This window comes from Cricetulus griseus, chromosome 7 (assembly GCF_003668045.3).
Source record: "Cricetulus griseus strain 17A/GY chromosome 7, alternate assembly CriGri-PICRH-1.0, whole genome shotgun sequence".
Classification (NCBI taxonomy): Eukaryota; Metazoa; Chordata; class Mammalia; order Rodentia; family Cricetidae; genus Cricetulus; species Cricetulus griseus.
This window is the reverse complement of record NC_048600.1, coordinates 4,743,408-4,761,951: the sequence shown is the minus strand read 5'-3', so window position 1 is coordinate 4,761,951 and position 18,544 is coordinate 4,743,408.

Genomic DNA, 18,544 nt, shown 5'->3' with positions numbered 1-18,544 from the left:
AAGCATACATACATACATGTATATATACACATCTTCCAGAACATGCACTTCTTTAAACCATACAGAACTTTAGGAACAGAAGATATTAAAATAGTTTGAAACAAAAGGAGGATTTTTAACTGACCTGGAAAGAATAAATATTTTTCCTTTAATAAATTGATATTCTGTACCTTTTTTTGAGACAGGATTTCTTCTTGTCACTTTGGAGTCTATCCTGGCACTCGCTCTGTAGAGGAGGCTATTCTCGACTCATAGAGATCTGCCTGCCTCTGCCTCCCGAGTGCTGGGATTAAAGACACTTACCACCAGTGCCTGTCGATATTCTGTACTTTCAAAAATTTAAGTAAAGAAAAGACAGACAACTGAAACTACCTGAAAGATATGGAGATTTGATTGAATTGGTAAAAAAAAAAAAAAAAGATGCTCTGTAATTTAACTCACATATTTAAGTCTGTGTTTCTAGGCAACCAATATAAAAAAGCAAAACATCAGAAAAAACAACCAATTATTTGAGAATTCTTTGTTAAGAACCACGAAGGACACAAAATAGATATAAAATAGGATCCTTCCCCTTAAAGAAGAGCAGTTTTGGTTTAAAAGAAATCCAGAAGTTGAAGAATGAGTCAGGATGTCCAGTCACTCATATGTGACATGGAGACAAGCAATGTCATGTGTCATGCAGAGATCATTGCTTAGGGGAAACACACTAAGACTCACAAACGGGTGACAAATCAGCTTTGGGAGGAATCCGGTTTGTGAGGTATGGGTGTGTCATAATGAATCACTCTTTCAGCAGCTCGAAGGAAGGCTGGCAGGAGCAGTCAGTCCCATGTTTTTGTCTTCTCAAAGAATGTTTCTTGAGTCCACAGATGTCACCATTACCAAGCACACTTTCCTTAGAAGAATGACTTCCGGAATGCTTTTGGGGTGTTATGCTTCCCTGGGGGGCCCCAAAAAAGTTCTGTTTCATTTCAGGTCTTCCCTTCTTCAAAGAAATGCTTGGGAATGCTATTATTTCACCAGAAACATCAACACATTCTGTGCCATTCACTGCCGCAGAGGTCATTTCTCTTCGCCTGCTCTGAAAGATGTCCTGATTTTCTCATTACATGACTTTGCCACCTCTTCCATCTCATTTAAAAAGAATTTACATATAGGAGGCAAATTGGAGACAGCCACACACACTGTAAGATCACCTTGAGAATGCTTGGTAGTGGTGGAACAGCCTTTAGTTCTAGCACTCGGGAGGCAGCGGCTGACAATTTCTGAGTTTGAGAAAGCCTGGTGTACAGAGTGAGTTTCAGGACAGTCAGAGCTACACAGAGAAACCCTCTCTTGAAAGAAAAAACAAAAACAAAAGATTATCTCAAGATTTAACACATCTCCTCATGGAAGAACATCTTTCTACAAATTTGCCTTCAGGAAAGCTGATCTTTCAGGTGAAAATTCCTCCCTGCAGGGATGGTGGTCCATTGGGTCAGAAAGATGTCATATCAGCCAGGAAATCACAGAAGAGAGCCTACCCCAAGATTTTGGTCAGTGACAATGTTTACTGAATATCATTATAAAGTCACATTTCTTTAGAATAATATTTATGAAGGCTGGCTAACATGTACTACATAGTGTTTGTCATACACCAGGCCCTGGCCAAATATTACTTACCCCATTTTAAAAAAATCCTCTGAAAGACCATAACTATTGTCTCCATTGGCAGAAGGGAAGGTTGAAGCATAAGAAAGTTAATTTGTCTGTGTCATTCTGTAAGAAAGGGAGTGAGAATTGAGCCCAAGCAGTCTTGTCTTAAAGTCCAGGTGTTATTCACTCTATTAGCAGTCTCTAATTTCAGCACACTTCAAAACTAACAGGAAACTTACAAAAATACAGAGGGCTCGGTCTGCTCCTAGATGTCATGGTTCTATGGATGTGGGTTGGGGATTGTGAGTGGGAGGCTAACCAGTTCCTGGCCAATGCTGGTGCTACAGGGCCTGGAGCTACAGCGATGTGCTCTATGCTCTTCTTAGCACTGTCTGCTTCAGTTTTCTTAGTGATGTGTTAGCCTCTGTAGTCTTTCAGGTTCCTGCAGATGATGGTCACCAAGGGCAACCATCCCTTCTCTACTTGGCACCACTGTCCATTAGCTGGACAGTGGAATCCTTTGGGCTACTTTCAGAACTACCAATGCCCAGAAAAAAAGACCCGGATTTTATTGGGATAATTTTGAATTGGGGTATTTTCTTCCCCCACCCCACCCCAAGTCTAGCATATGCAGCAGTAGTGTGAAGATGAATCCTTTTTACTCCAAGAAGCGATGCATTTCACCAGTTGGTGATGAGACCTCGGGCCCCAGGCATTCCATGCTCTGCTCTAGAGCAGGGTGAGAAATCCACCCAGGCCAGAGAGGACCTGAACTACAAGATCAATTGCCTTCTCGTAAATGTGTCTATTTAGGGTACAGATTTTCTTCCTCATTTAGTCAGCCTCCTCACTAAAGAGCCAAGTGCACTACTCTTGACTCAAACAAAAACTTGATTTTGGCAGCTCGTCTAAAGGCTCCCATTATGTTTCCCCAAATTTGGAATGGTTTGTATTACAGGAAGATCCTCTGTTACACTCAGGAATTCCTGGCAACTTTTCTCGAAAGTATGCTATAAAGTGGGATCTGATTTGCACTGACTCATAAGTGAAGATCTGGGCCTTTCCAGCTATAGCTTACACAGCCCCTGTCATTGCCAGCAGGGCATTTGAAGGCATCAGCATGCTCTCACTCTGATCAACACTTCCCTTCCTATTTACTTTGTTAATTCCCATGCCCATTAATCTGTGGTGAGTGATAAGGCTTCAGAAATCACTGAGTTGTTTGACAAGACTTCTATTACCGAAATAGACATGGACAAAATGAAGACAATAATTTGATTGTTTCCCTGGTTAGGGAAAAGCCTGCTCCAAGTAATAAATTGTCCTAATGAAAGGTTCTCAAGACAATGAAGAGGATTTCACCTACTAGATCACCCATCTAGAGACCAGCTAGCTGTTTGCAAAGTTTTCAAATTGCTGTGAAATGTTTCCCTGACACAAACCTGCAACTGATTCCTTGGGAGAAAATGAAATTTATCAAAACATCCCGTTTCCTTTCCTTAACCAATTCCCCCTCATGTTGCCGTGGTTTGCATGACGTCTCTGTCCCTCTGTTTCTGTCCATCTACACTGTACTCACACTGAGCTTGGGCTGAATCTCAGAGTTCTAATTTTAGAACACAGGACTCAGCAAGGTTAAGTGCCTCAGAGCTTGCCTGTGCCCAGGCCTGTGGGCAGACCTACTACACTATGACTTTCCTATTCTGGTCTGAGAATTTGCCTGTTGTTTACAATATTGTTTCTCAAAAACAATAATTGTTGTGATTCAAATTAAAATAGTAACTTAGTAGTAAAAACATGGGGAGAGTGAGGTTAGAAAAATATTAAGAAAATGGTGGAATTTGATGGTCTCATATTTAGGCATGAAAGAGAAATTAAAGGTATACAGACTCCTAGGTAGGATAACTGAATTAATTATGAAGTAACAACTCAACAAACTAAGAACATGTAAGATAAGGAAGAGTGTCTGTCTGACTGAATTAGGGCAGTCCTAGTTTGGATAAAGGCAATCTCCTGCTCTAAACCCTTGCCCCTGAGGAAGACTACCCAGGGTAGCCTTTAGGTTATCATATCTAGCTGTCAGTCATAACATAGAAGATAAACTGTAAGAACAGACTAACAGTGGAAAACCCAAAGGGATAAGACAAAAGTAATTCAGATGTTGGAGTCAACAGGCACAGGCACAGACCCTGGAGTAGTTTCAGTTAGTATGTTTAAATTATTAACATTTTCCCAGTTTTAAAAAATTTTTGCATATTGGCAAGAAGAGATATAGTGGAAGGAGACTGTGAAGTGAAATAGTGGTTTCAGACATCTCATGGGTCAGATTGCATAAAAACCAAGCCCAGGGAGGGGACATTAAAATACCCTAGGGAAAAGAAACATCTTCAACAAATAGTTCTGGGGCAACTGGATGTCTACACATAGAAGAATTAAATTGGAGCTCTTACTATCACCTTGGACAGAAACTAACTTCAAATGGATCGAAGACCTAGATGTGAAGCCCAGAACACTGAAACTGCTAGAGAAAACAGAGAAGTACTCTATAGTATAGCTGTAGAAAGTAACTTTCTTCATAGGAGGATTCCTTTTGCCTAAGCATTAAGGTCAACAACTGACAAGTGAGACTGTATAAACTAAAATGCTTTTGTATAGCTAAGAAGCACTGAACCAGGTGAAGAGGAAGCCCACAGAATGGCAGAGAATCTTTGCCAGCTACCCATCTGATGGAAGATTAGCATCCAGAATATATAAAGAACTCAACAAAAAATCAAAAACAAGTGATCCATTCAAAAATGGGCCTGGGACCTCAACAAAGAGTTCTCAAAAGATGAAAAGAAAGTGGCCAAGGTGTGTGTGTGTGTGTGTGTGTGTGTGTGTGTGTGTGTGTGTGTGTGTGTGTATGTGTGTGTTCATCATCTCTAGCCATCAGGGAAATGCAAATTCGAAGAACTTTGAGATTTCGTCTTGCCCTCATCAGAATGGTAAAAATCATCCAAACAACCAGCAACAAATGCTGGAGGGAGCGTGGGGAAAGGGAACCCTCATTTGGTGTTGATGAAATTGCAAACTAATGGCCGGCCTTAGTTTTATCACTCTTTCCCTGTACTCCCTCCCTCATCCCCTTCTCCTCCCCCTCCCCCACTTGGTCCTTCTGTAACCCTCTCCCCATCCATTCTGTCTCTCTTCCCTTTCCTAGGGAGATCTACATCCCTATCCCTATCCCCACACCCCGCAGTTGCTGGAGATTACTTACTTGGTATTTCTCTATGGTCTATGTGTTTTGTGCAGAAAAAAAAATGTTGATGGGAGGCTCCCTTAGGAAGAGAAAGGAGCAATATCTGCAATTTCTAGCTCACAATCAGCAAGGACAAAGCTAGCTTGCTTCCATTAGCAGGGAGAGAGGGAAAGGGGTTTGGAAGAAGGTCTATAAAGAATATCATTGTGTTATAAACCAAATTCTAACTATGTACATAAAGCTGATAAATTCTTCCAGTGAATAGGTATACTACACAAAAAGCTTCCTCCAGATTCTTTGTCCCAATATGTTAATGGGTTTCTGCATCAAAAATTCAGCCTTTCCCTTAAAAGGAAAATGTCTATAGACACAAACAATTGAGTATGTTCAGTATAAAGAAAAGTACCAATTACAGAGGAAATTTCAATGCATGTTTCTAGCTGTTAAACGTCTCTTTAAAAACATTGCCAAAACCTGGGGATTGGTGTGGGGTTGTACAGACAGGGAAATGATAGCAAATGCCAACATCAGGTAGACCAATTCTCAAAATCCAGTAAAAGCCTTCAAGTTCATGTGTTGGGCTATCTTAGTTAAGGTTACTATTACTGCAACAAAACACCATGACCAGAAAGCAAGTTGGGAGGAGAGGGTTTATTTGGCTTACACTTCAGCGTCGAAGGAGGTCAGGACAGAAACTCAAACAGGGCAGGATCCTGGAGACAGGAGCTGATGGAGGGGAGCTGCTGGCTTCCCATGGCTTGCTCAATCCACCTTCTTATAGAACGCAGGGCCATCAACCCAGGGATGGTACCACCCACCATAGGCTGGGCCCTCCCACATTGATCACTAAATGAGAAAAAGCCTTCCAGCTGGATCTCAAGGAGGCATTTCTCCAGTTGATATTCATTCCTCTCTGATGACCCTAGCTTGTGTCAAGTTCACACACAAAACCAGCCATTACACGGGAGAAATGTTTTAATAGTTACTTGGAGTAAAGCTGCATAGGAGGGGTAATTTCTAGTTGGTGACTATGGGTGACAACAATTTTCAAAATATTCAAATAGAATACTTCTAAATAGCTAATAGAATGTTCCCAGACCAAAGAAATAATAAATGTCTGGGGTGGCAGATATAGCTATACATACAGTGAAGTGTCAGAACCTGTAACTGGGTCAATTAAAATAAAATTATATATGTATATAATGTGGTGAAATAAGGAAGTCCACAAAGCCCTAAAAAAAGAATACTGAATTTTTGGGGGGGTAACACTCACACTATAAAGGTAGAGAGCTACCGTGGTTGCTGCCCTGGAGGCACAATCCGATCTCCAACCACAGTGAGCACAAGCACCAGAGAGAGCTGCAGAACACTGTCCTTCAGCTTTTAGGTTGTCACATAGGCAAGCAAGCCCTAAGGCGTGGCTTGCTGCCCCAAAAGTCATTAGCTAAATGGATTAAAAACCTACAATACATATAGACACACATATATATACATATATGCATATGCACATACACACACACATATATGTATATACACATACACACATGCACACACATATACACACACATGTATTAGGTCAACTCAAAATCTCACAAATGTCCGTCATCTTTATTATTCCACTCCCCCACCCCACCCCCAATCTTAGCACTTGGTTTTGGACTGTCACATTAGTTAGGGCTTCATAGTTTGTTGGAACGATTTTAGGAGCCTTTTCAGAGGCATCTCTAACACTGTCTGGTGCCAGATGAAGTCCTAGGATTTCACAACATGCAACCTGTTCTTTGTGAATCTCTGGCTCTTGGAAAACTTGTTTGCCATCTTAGAGGGGCTCAAGAATACAACTCAGAATCCAGGCAGCCACTGGGTTCTTTTCTGCATAGTTGTGGTGTTTTGTTTCCTCCTTTGCCATCGCAGACAGCTATCCCACCCAGGCAGGGACACAGAGCAAGAGATTCAAATGTCAACAGTTACAGGGATTCTGCAGGAAGCAATTCAGCTACTGCAAAAATGTCCTAGAGTCTTCTCTCGACAAGCCCTGCTGGCCCATGAGGAGGCCTCCTTTCATTGATCCTGGACCCTACTTCCTTCTTCTCTCAGTAGACACCATTGCACGTTCCAGTTTCTCTCTCCCTCCATTCCTCTCCTCTCCCCGACCTTCCTATGTGTGAGGCAAAGATTTGGAGGTGAGAAAGGACAGTATGTGCATGCAGGAATCTTGAGTAAATTCAGTAAATTTCCATCACAGAACATTGGCACTATGGCAGGGTTCATTTCTTAATGTGGAAACTGGTTTGGTTGTTAGTGGTTTTCCACTGATTTTTTTTAAAGATGAAATTGAAAGGAAGCCTTATACTGAGAAAAATCACACACACATGAAGAAACCTCTAATTCAGACATAAATGAGAGAGAGAGGAAGAGAGAGAGAGAGAGAGAGAGAGAGAGAGAGAGAGAGAGAGAGAGAGAGACCTTTAAAAAAATACCCACATAGTGAGACAGGTACCTTGCAGGGGAACACAGTAACTTCAGTCCTAAATTTGTCACATTATACACAAACAAATAGGGAATATCTTTAGAAGCACAGCTGCAGTCTTCTATACATATATGTGTGTGTGAATACCTATATTTATATCTATATATAGATATTCCCATGCGGTTGTTTTAGGAAAAACAAAAAAATAACTCTTTCTCGTTAAACTGTAAGAAAATTCCCAGGGTCCCTAAATTCCAAATTTGCAACTGTACAGTGAAAGGTGAAGTTATGGGTTGTGGTAGGGATATGCAACCCTCCAGTTAGTGGCCAGAAGGGTGACTATTTTAGGTTCTGAGAGCTGAAAGATCTTGGTGACAGGTGTTCAACTCTGCCGCTGGAATGCACAACCCCCCGCAGCCTAAGGGACTAAGTATGGTTACATCTCAATAAAACTACTACGGCCAATCAAATTTAAATTTCATGTAACCATCACATGTCCTGGCATACTCTTTTATCTAATCAGTTAGAATTTTTTAAATTAGCTGATGGGTGGTACAGGAATAGGAGGTGGGCCATGGGCCAGTTTGCCAGTCCTGGTTTAGAGGAAACTACTTAAAGTAGGAAAGCACTCTCATCCTATCTTGCAGGGGCGTCGAGACTGCCATCAGCAAAACGGCTTCTGGTACCCTGCCACTTGAAACCCTCATGCAGTTGGTGGCATGTGCCTAAGTTTTCCCATAAAGGATGAGGAAAATGAAAAAGTAGAATCGTTATTCATTCACATATGCCTAAGCCCAGTCCTAGGGCTGGGTTTGTATTAGGCTCTAGTGATGGGGAAATGACCAAGGCATAGTTTCCAATTGCTTAGAGCCTTCAAGAATAAATTGTGTGGCAGTGATTGTTGCAATACAGTTCTGTATATGGGTTCTGAATGGGAAACATATTTTGGGTGGGGGACACAGGATAGCATTCTAGAGAAAGGTGTTTTTAGCTCAGAAAAGAAAGAAAGAAAGAAAGAAAGAAAGAAAGAAAGAAAGAAAGAAAGATGAAAAGTGGGACTTGTCTGGTTAAAAGGACTTACATGAGTGAAGGGGCAGAGAGAGGAGAAAAGACAACAGACACAGGAGCTTTGAGCTGTTGGTGTTGCCATCACACAGCGTAGGTAGGCACTAGGGCAGAGCTTCACAGGGGCAAAGGACATGATGCTTAATAATGATGGGCAGAGATATTTTTAGTGTGTGGCTTATTAATTGTGATATACTATGTCATGGAATAAAATAATATCAAATTAAAAAAAAGAATGATGTGCAGGAATCTTTTCACAATGTGTTCATGAGGGCAGCTTCATCGTGGGAGTAGGGTGAAGCCAATGAAGAGGGAGAGGCATAGGGGTGGTATGGATCAGTCATTTTCAGACTGACCACACTGGTCAGAGGATGTAGCATGGATTTAGAGAAAGCTAATCCAACCTTATCCACAAGCAAACAAAACACACTTTCATAGTTTGGATCTGAAATGTAGGCCATGAGGCCACATGTTTGAACACCTACTTCCTAGCTTATTGAATTATTTTTTGAGGAGGTTGTGGGGCCAGGAAGAGCTCCCTCCTTCCTGATCTGCCAGGATGTGAACAAATCACACTACAGGTTCCCACACAGAGAGCCTCCAAGTTGCCATGTTTTCCTTACCAGGATGGACCCATAGCCCCTCAAACTGTGAGCCAAAAGAACATCTTCTTTCCCTAAGTTGCTTTTGTAGGGCATTTGGTCATATCAGTGTGAAAGCAGTGAATACACCCCTTTGTAAATAATATGACATCTTGAGTTTCATGGATCTGGGCAGTCACAAAACCAGGTCTGCAAGTCCATGCACCTCCCATGGAAAGCCCATCTTAGAGTGGCAACAGGACGTCTGATTTGCAGGATTATTCTGCAACCAAGCCCCTTCCTGATCTCCAACTCCACTTTCACCATCTCTTCTAAGGTTGTCCTCTTCAAAAGAGGCAAACCTGAGTGCTTTGGTTCCATCAGCTCCATCCTGGAGCGCCTCTACATGCTACTCAGTTCCCAGGGTCTGTTGAGAACTATATCATCGAACTATACCATTTGCAACTGCAAGAGTGAAGACTCTTGGAGAGGCCAGATGTTAAAGATAGAATTTCATCTCCCTTTTGGACTTCGATTTTTCAGACTCCAAATTGTTATTCACATGAAAATAATTGTATTCTCTGGACTGAGATGCAGAATACACAGAAGGGGACGTGAACATTTTGGTCAAATAAATGAGCACATGCCTCTTGTGATGAGCTAAATTAACTCCAATCATTAGTAGCATACTGGTTTTCAAAAGATTTTCACAAAACTGGATTTACCTACCAGGTGTATTTAGAAACTACTTCTTCTGGGGTAATAGTTAACTTTTGGTCCTGTCCTTGTCCTCTGCTTTAATCTTTTGAACTGAAATGGTTTTGTATTGCCAATCATCACTCTTAAAATGTAAAACCAGCAGAGTCTTTGTTCCATTCTAAAAATGCAGTCCTTACCTTGAGAAAGGCTATGCTTTGGAGTCACAGAAAGGCCTGTGCCCCCCAGCTCTTAGAACTGATACCACAAAAAGAAGAATGAAAGTGTTAGTGAATTCATTTCCCTTTTTGCACAGATCTGAGAGGTGAGAGGCAAAATGGCTTCCAATCCTGACAAGCTGAATAAGCACATTACAAACTGCCATCCATAGGGAAAGCACTGAGCTGGGTCAGGCTCACTTTTGCATGGAGCATTAGCACATCACGAGATATAGGGAATTTCTCAAATACCTCAGGTCAGATGTGATTTTCTGCAGTGGAAGAGAAAACCATTGCAGGTATCTGAGATTGACTTCACCATTTCTTGCCTGTCTTAACTTCTGTTACTAATGAATTGTGGATATAGAAGGCATGGGTGACATTGTTCAGACCATTCCATGAAAGGATCTTTGCTTTACTGGGGTAATTATTTCACTATATATGTGAAATAATATGTCTATGCTGGAGTTTCTATATTGGATTAAATAAAGTGGAAAGACCCATCCTGAATGTGTGGACACCTTTCCACTGTCTGGGAACCTGGACTACTGAATGAAAAGAAGGGAGCTACCTAAGCATCAACTCTCTCTCTCTCTCTCTCTCTCTCTCTCTCTCTCTCTCTCTCTCTCTCTCTCTCTCCTGACTTTGGAAGAGGTATGACCAGCAGCCTTGACACTCTTGCTGTCATGACCACCCCACCAAAATGAACTGTACCCTCAAACTGTGAACCAGAATAAACCCTTTCCTTAAGAGGATTTTGTTGGCTATTTGACCATAGTTTTGTGCTTAGTTATTGCTTCTGAGTCAGCAGATCATCATCATCACCATCATCATCATCACCCTTTCCAGAAAGTATTCTTCTGGCCACCAAGTAGATAAATGGCTATTAATGGTGCCAGTTCAAAGAAAGATGTTAACTGGCTTGTTTGGACCCCAAAGAAGGCCTACGGTTGGAATATGGCTGAAGGGAGGCCAGACCTGATGTCCTATTTCTGAACAAGCTAAGGCTAAGAGAGCAGGGCCCGTTCTCCCTGCCCTTCTTGGCTGCCTTAGGAGGAAGGGAAGTGCCCACCAATTGTGGGGCTCTGTGACTAGGAACCATCCAGACTGCTGGGTTAGAGACGGTAGCGGTGACACTTAAGCTTGGGAAGCTGGTGTCAAATCTGAAATTATATCGAGCAAAGTGTCAGTGAGTCACAGAGGTGCTGGACAATCCCTAAATCTCCAGGTATATGCCTGGTAAAATGGTAGCCCGAAGGAACTGAGGAGACCTGCACGCAGGCCGCTGAGATGGATCTCAAAACCTGCAGGATGGCCTAAGCCCAGGGTTCACCGTCCATCTAAGTTTCTCCATCGGAGAAAGCACTCCTCACGAGGAGCCCTTACCAGGTCTGTTGAGTCAGTGTTTGCCAAAGACGCTTGCCCGGGTGTTCTGGGCTGTTCAGGGTGAATCTCTAGCGTGTGGAGGTCATCACCTGCCCGCATCCTCACTAGAGAAGTGCAGGCCTGGCTATCCCACAGTAACAAGCATACACGAAGTCACCTTCCCATTGTTCCTTTCCCATTGGGCCGAACTGAGCCACTTTCATACTTTTCTGCCTCAGTTTCTCCTCCTTCTAAGGAACTGTGGTGATTTCTCTGATCTGGAACTCTCAAGAGAATGGCTCAGCCTCCAGTGTGTTCCTCTGGTTTAGAGATCAGCCTGGCTCCGAGGCGTTGTGGTCAGATCCCCTCCACTAATTGTACTTGTTTTACAGGGGTTGTTGACTTCTTGGGAGGCATGGGGGGAGGTTACCCAATACTTCCATGTATATACTTAATTTGGGGGTGTGATATTGACACACTCATTTGGTCCTCTCATCTAAACCATAGTCTCCAGGAGCTTCATCAGGACTAAAAGGGACGATTCAATATTTCTCTGACTAATTGTGTTTATTTCTATTAATTCTGAGTATTCTGTGCTGGTAGCACAGGCAGACTTTATACTTTGTATTGGTTGTTTTTCTTTCTTGTGTTCGTGTGTACATATTTTTGCATTCATGTGTGTGTGTGTGTGTGTGTGTGTGTGTGTGTGTGTGTGTGTGTACTCTCTCTGTATGTGTGGAGGGCATGAGTCAATATGAGGTGCTTTTCTCAATTACTACCCTTTTTTTGCAGAGGCTATCTTACTGAACTTGGAGCTGATTTAGCTGCTTGTCTGACCAGTGAACTCCAGGGATCCGGTGTCTGCCTGTTCTGTGGTTGTGTACTGCCATACATCTTGCAACACACATTCTCGGGATTTGAACTCAGGTCCTCATGCTTTCATGATAACCACTTTACTTACTGAACCTTCTCCCCAGCCCTCAACAATGGCAAACCTCATCTCAGACCCTGCTGGTGTTGAGATATACAATGGGCAGCTGGCACAGCCAATAGGCAGGATATCTTTAGGTAAATGAAAGGTCAGAGAGGAGGCAGGCAAAGAGGGGCCTCTTATTCCAGCAACCACGGCAGTCTCCAGAGCTGCAAACTCCATCTTCACTTGGGCCATCTTTCTTTCCCTGTCTTCCTAACCAGACCCCAGTGAGAAAGATGCCAACAAGGGCTAACACGGACCACTATACACCACACCAAAGTATTCAACCTGCTATAATTGTGAGTATTTTTTTCCATGACTATTTTTTGCAGATTCTGTCTTGGCATATGTCTCCTGCCCCTTTCCTTTGGATGAAATCTCTTATTGATATCATTCTCTTTTGGGCCCTGCTCATATAATAATGAAAACAACAACAACAACAACAACCTCTCCAGCTACAGCTAGCCACAGAACATGTCATACTGGAAATAAGATAAAAATTATCCTAACTATAGCAAGGGGTTCATGTTTCCCTGCGCTGGCTGGCATAATCCTAGAGACAGATGAATGAGGAGGGCTGTGCCATGATTTTCCCTTTAACTCATTGAGCGTGAAGGAAAAGCTGCATGGAAGTGAGGGACTATCACTCTCCAGCTCCAATGCCTTGCCAGTGGCTGACTGCATTCTTTGCTTGCTTGCTTTAGAACTTCTCTCTCTCCTTTACATAGCCATATAGTCTTTTCACCTCTCATGGGGTCTTGACTTCTAGGAGGTCCTGGCCTTAAGGTTGTTTTTGTTCCAAACCTGCTACCTTTTCCACTTCTCGTTGTTAAATAGGAGTGACTTTGTAAGTCAAGCAGAGGCTTCCTTGGCAATCTACATATCTAAGGAATATCACTGGGACTTTAGGACATTCCTGTTCAATGCTATGCAGATGCAGAGAACTGCTAGGTAGTGTGAGCTAGGGGAGGGCTGAAGACCACAGTGGTCAGGAGGAGGGATTCCTTAAGAGAAGAAGCAGGTTCTGTCTGCCCAGCGTCCACAGGTCATGGCATTGTCAGAAGATGAGGGAGCACTACACAGAGCAATTACCCTCTAGCAGTCTGAGGCATGGGGGATTCCAAGCAAGACAATAAGGGCTGTGGATGTCAACTCAATCCTTCCTGTTCAAGACTCTGGGAAGTCCCACCTCCTAAGTTCCCTACAGAAAGTTTCCAGGCCTTCAAAATACAGTGCATCTGCTTGAAAACATTGACTCTTTCCTTGTCAGTAGACTCCTGCTGCCAGTAAAGAAAGCACTGTGCTTCCCCCGTCCCCAAAGGTGTGTCAGATTCAGGAATGTGGGACCGATATTAGAGGATTATGATCAGCCCTGTTCAGGCCTGATTTATTTCAAAGTAATATCCCTCAGGCATCGACTGCACTGCCTAGAGGACTCTCACTTGACAATGGCTCTCAGCTCCCCTTCTTTGGGGAAAGGCAGTTCCAAAATGCTTGAATCTTGGTAGAATCCTGGCCTTCCCTTAGAAATGAAGCGGAGTACCTGTCCCAATAGAGCATGGTAAGTGAGGTTGCCTGAGCTGGCTTGCCGTGCATTTTCTCTGATGATCTATTCCCAGGTGTTCCTACCCTTTTGAGGTCAGATTCCTGGGAATAAATGAGGTTTGCTGGGGTCAGCAACACCACTCCTCCCCTGTATAAAAGAATAACAAGGGCAGGTGGCTGTTGAAGGGGGGTTGTGAGTAAATCTAAAACACCTGGGAAACCCAAAGTCAATGTTTTCTTTGCGGCCAAGGGGGAAGAGTGTCCATAGCCGTGGCCCTTTTACTTTAGCGGACACAGCAAATGTTACCTGAGTAGCAGCGACTGGCTTCCCCAGCATAACCCTAGGGCCTCAGGTTTGGGTAATGCCTTCTGCCAATTTTTTATTAGCAGGTGTCTTGCTTCTATCCCAGTGAAACGGTGGTAAGGTTGCCTACACTTTTAAAATGCCAGTCTGGCACCAACTAGTGCTTTCTGTTTTCTCCCAACGGCCCTGTGAAGTTCGGTCCTATTACTTTGGGCACAGATGATAAAACATGAGCTGGTAGCACGTGAGTTTGCCCCCAGTCACACATACACCCAGCATTGACTTCAACCTGCTCTTGCACTGACTCCAAAGTGAACAGTTGGGATTATTATTGCCCAGTTGTCTTCATCTGTGGAGTTAAAACTCTCTACTGGACTGGACTTTCCTTTGGCAGTGTTTCCATCCTCTGTCGACCATGACTGATGAATTTTCACAGTTCTGTGGGCAGATCATGTGTTCTCTCTGGTGATGACACTGTGTGTGCTATGTGGGAGCTGAAGTAGAAAACTTCAGTTCTGGACACAGCCTCTTTCTGTCACTCACTCTTTCAGGCATCTCCCTATAACCCCTGTTCGGTAGAATAGCCTAGAATGCCCCATAGTACAGCAGCTTGGATCTAGGAAAACAAGCCTTGGTTTGCAAGTGCTTAGAAAGCCTCTGTATCCCAGAAGCTAAGGTCTCACTGGCTGAACCAAACTTCATGATAAAGCTCAGGCTCAATGAGGAAGGAGACTGTTTACCAGGGTACATGACTGGAGTATGTTTTTAATTAGAAGGAACACAACACAGTAATCTATCAAATTAGCCAATAATAATATTGTAACTATATCTTTCATTTATAGAGCACCTACTAATACCAGTCAACTTTGTAGACTTTACATCACATTTCTCTTTAAGCATCATCATAACCTAACCTACAACTTGTTATCACTTTCCCCATAGAGCAAGACCGGAACCTATAGCCTGGTATCACTCTCCCCATGGAACAAGAGAGGAAATAGAGGCTCAGAGACTCTAACTTGATAAAATTACAAGAATTAATTAAAGTAATGCTCATTGGGTTTCAAATGAGATAATATAAAAGATAGAAGCAGGGCCCAGAGTGTAGCTAAGCCTGTAAGTGCCCCCCCCCCCAATGTGCAAGCATGGGGACATGAATTCAACCCCCAGCATCCATATAAAAAAAACTGGACTTGGTAGGGCAAATTTATAATCCCAGCACTCTGGGTGGGGTGGGGGAGCAGAGACAGGTGTACCCTGAGACTCAGTGTAAAACGAAGGGTGGTGACTACCCCTGTCCAAAGGTGGATGGCATCTGAAGAACAATAGCTAAGGTTACTGTCTGACAACACACATGTGTGCAGACATACACACACACACACACACACACACACACACACACACACACACACACACACGAAAGTAAGCAGTGAGATATAAAGAAAAATAGGAAAGAATCTGTTTTAACAAAGTGGTAGTACTTGGAATCTGGAAGGAAGGAAGAATGGCCCTGGTCTCTAACTTCTACTTGTGAATGCTACAGTAGTGAGTGCATTTGTGTTTACTGCCTTGAGACAGACTTTCTTACATTGGCAGCCTCCTTCCTAATTATAGAAATCTGAGCAGAGAACACAGTCAGTAAACAAAATCTGGCATAATTAGGTTCATCAAAATAGGAAGGACACAGTGTGGCTTTTCTTTTAATCACTCCCTTGTTTTAAGTCTTAGCAGAAAGTGCCGATCCTTTCTTGGCTGTGTTTTCAAATAAGTTCTGACACCAGTTAGAAAGCAGAGAGCTGGAGAATGGATGTAGTGGAAGGAGCAATACCCAACAACTGTACAGATTTCTAAACCTAACTTAGATCCTTGGAAAATTCCTTCATGCTCTCTCTGTCTCTGTCTCTGTCTCTGTCTCTGTCTCTGTCTCTCTGTCTGTCTCTCTGTCTCTCTGTCTCTGTCTCTGTCTCTGTCTCTCTGTCTCTCTGTCTCTCTCTCCCTGTCTCTCTCTCTCTCTCTCTCTCTCTCTCTCTCTCTCTCTCTCTCTCTCTCACACACACACACACACACACACACACACACACACACACACACACACACACGAACACAGTGACTCCCCTCAGATGTGCTTGCCAGCTAAAAGCCACTCTGCCATTTGAGTTCATTTTCCAATGTTCTTCCTTCCCCGTCACCACCCGGGGCTGTGGGCCAGGCAGTGAACACAGTGTTTAGCCTGTCCCAAGGTTCAGAGGTGTATGAAGTGTGAGCATTGTTGAGTGAGCCTGGCTGGGAAGGCAGTACATAAAAGCAAGCGAATCATGTGGAAAGATTCATGGAAACTTATATTAAAATATGATACCTCCAAAAATAATTTCTTGCAAGCAGCAAGAATTAGTGCATTGTGAAACAAACAGAGCTTTCACTGTTAACCAAAGAGAAGAAGCAGGGTGTTGGGTGGGGTGTCAGTGGAAAAATATCTGCTGTAAGAACTATTCCCTATCTATCTATCTATCTATCTATCTATCTATCTATCTATCTATCTATCTATCTATCTATCTATCTATCTATCTCTCATTTTCCCTTTTCCATGCTAGGTGACATTAATTGATAGAAGTGCCAGCACTTGATTACTTGAAGGAATAAGGGGAAAAAAAAAAGGTCAGAGCATGTGATTTGTGGTGCTTTGTGGGATCTCTTGTATTTTCCGCTGCTATGTCTGTCTTACTATGTCTTGTTATTTTGGTCTTTGAAATAATCTTGAAATTTCAGGCCATTGCTTGCTTTTCTGAATGTAGATGGTTGGAGAGAAGGCTGACTTGTGGGTGTTGACAGCTCTGACTGACATTGGAGTGACCTTTGCCTGTGTCCTCATCCAGCATCCCCCCACCCTAGTGGCAGTAGCTTAGTGATCCAAAGATACTAGAAAATAGTGTTTTTTAATCAACTTCTTTTAGAATGAATCACTTGGAGAATGGGGCCATTTTATCTGAGCAAGTTACATATTCTTGCAGAAGCTTAAAATTGCTGTTGGTTCTCCCTCTCCACCTGCCCCCCACCCCCAAAATAGACTTGTAGGGCTAATTGAGGACAGCAAGTGATTCATACATAAGTGAATTTATAATTCATTTTAGGAATAAAACTGAATTCATAAACTCCAGTCCAGGAAAAATAGAGAAGGATGAATAGCTTTAAGGATACTTCTGTTACAATAAATCTTTCCACCAAAAGCTGCTTGAGCCCCATCGCCACATGTGAGCTTTACGCCAGCTGCCCGCCCGAGTTAGGCCCAAATAAATACACAGAGAGACTTGTATTAGTTACAAAACTGCTTGGCCAATGACTAGGATTCTCATCTGTTAGCTCAGTCTCAATTATCATATATCTATATATTTTATGAGACTTATCTTATCAGACGCCTTATTGGCATCCCTCCTTGCTGGTGAATCACATCCCGCCACTGGAGCAGGAATGGGAAAAGAGAGCGACATACTTCAGATTAGTTGGTCCAAATAAAAATGTTTGGTATTGCTTAAAATAAGTTTATTTGTATTCATTCAAATGTACTGTGCAATTAGTGCTTCCTCTGCCTAAAAGTCACTTAAAAATTGTTTTATGCTATTCACCAGGCATTGGTGGTGCACGCCTTTAATCCCAGCACTCGGGAGGCAGAGGCAGGCGGATCTCTATGAGTTTGAGGCCAGCCTGGTCTCCAGAGCAAATTCCAGGATAGGCTCCAAAGCTACACAGAGAAACCCTGTCTCGAAAAACAAAAAAACAAAAACAAAAAAAAATGTTTTATACTATTCATTTTGTGAATTGCAGTTTGTGGCAATAATGTATGCTCTGATTTCATCTATGGTTCTGTGAAGAAGGCTTGTCATACAACGCTGTTGATAACAGACAAGACACTGGCTCAGGGATTTTATGAGTATCCTGAGGTCACACATGTCATAAGTGACTTGAGCTGGATATTATAGCTCTGAAGCTCCTGAGACTCCTTCACAGGCCTTTCCCTCCTTGGGCTTCCCAGACACTTTGCTCACATCTCTACAATAGAACAGTATACTAGAATTAGCCTCATGATATTTCTGCTTCTGGGCCTGGCATAGAAGATGCCCCAAATCTTGCTTGCTGAATGAGCAATTAGAAGTTTAAGAGTTACTATCCTGACACAAAGATGTTTCAACTGAATTGAGGGACAAGACACATAGATGTGAAACACTAATACAGAACATACAAGAGGGGACTATATGCTGCAGTACAGACACTTACGGTACATAAATTCAGATGAGCACAGGATTACGGGAAGAGAGTAACCGCAAAAAGTTTCAATAGGTGTGTGACATGAATGATAAATAATAAATGAAGAAAATATTAAATCTATCAGAATTCTTTCAGAAGGTCCAAAAGTGATATATTTTAAGCACTGAAGACATCTACTCAGAGGACAGCTATTC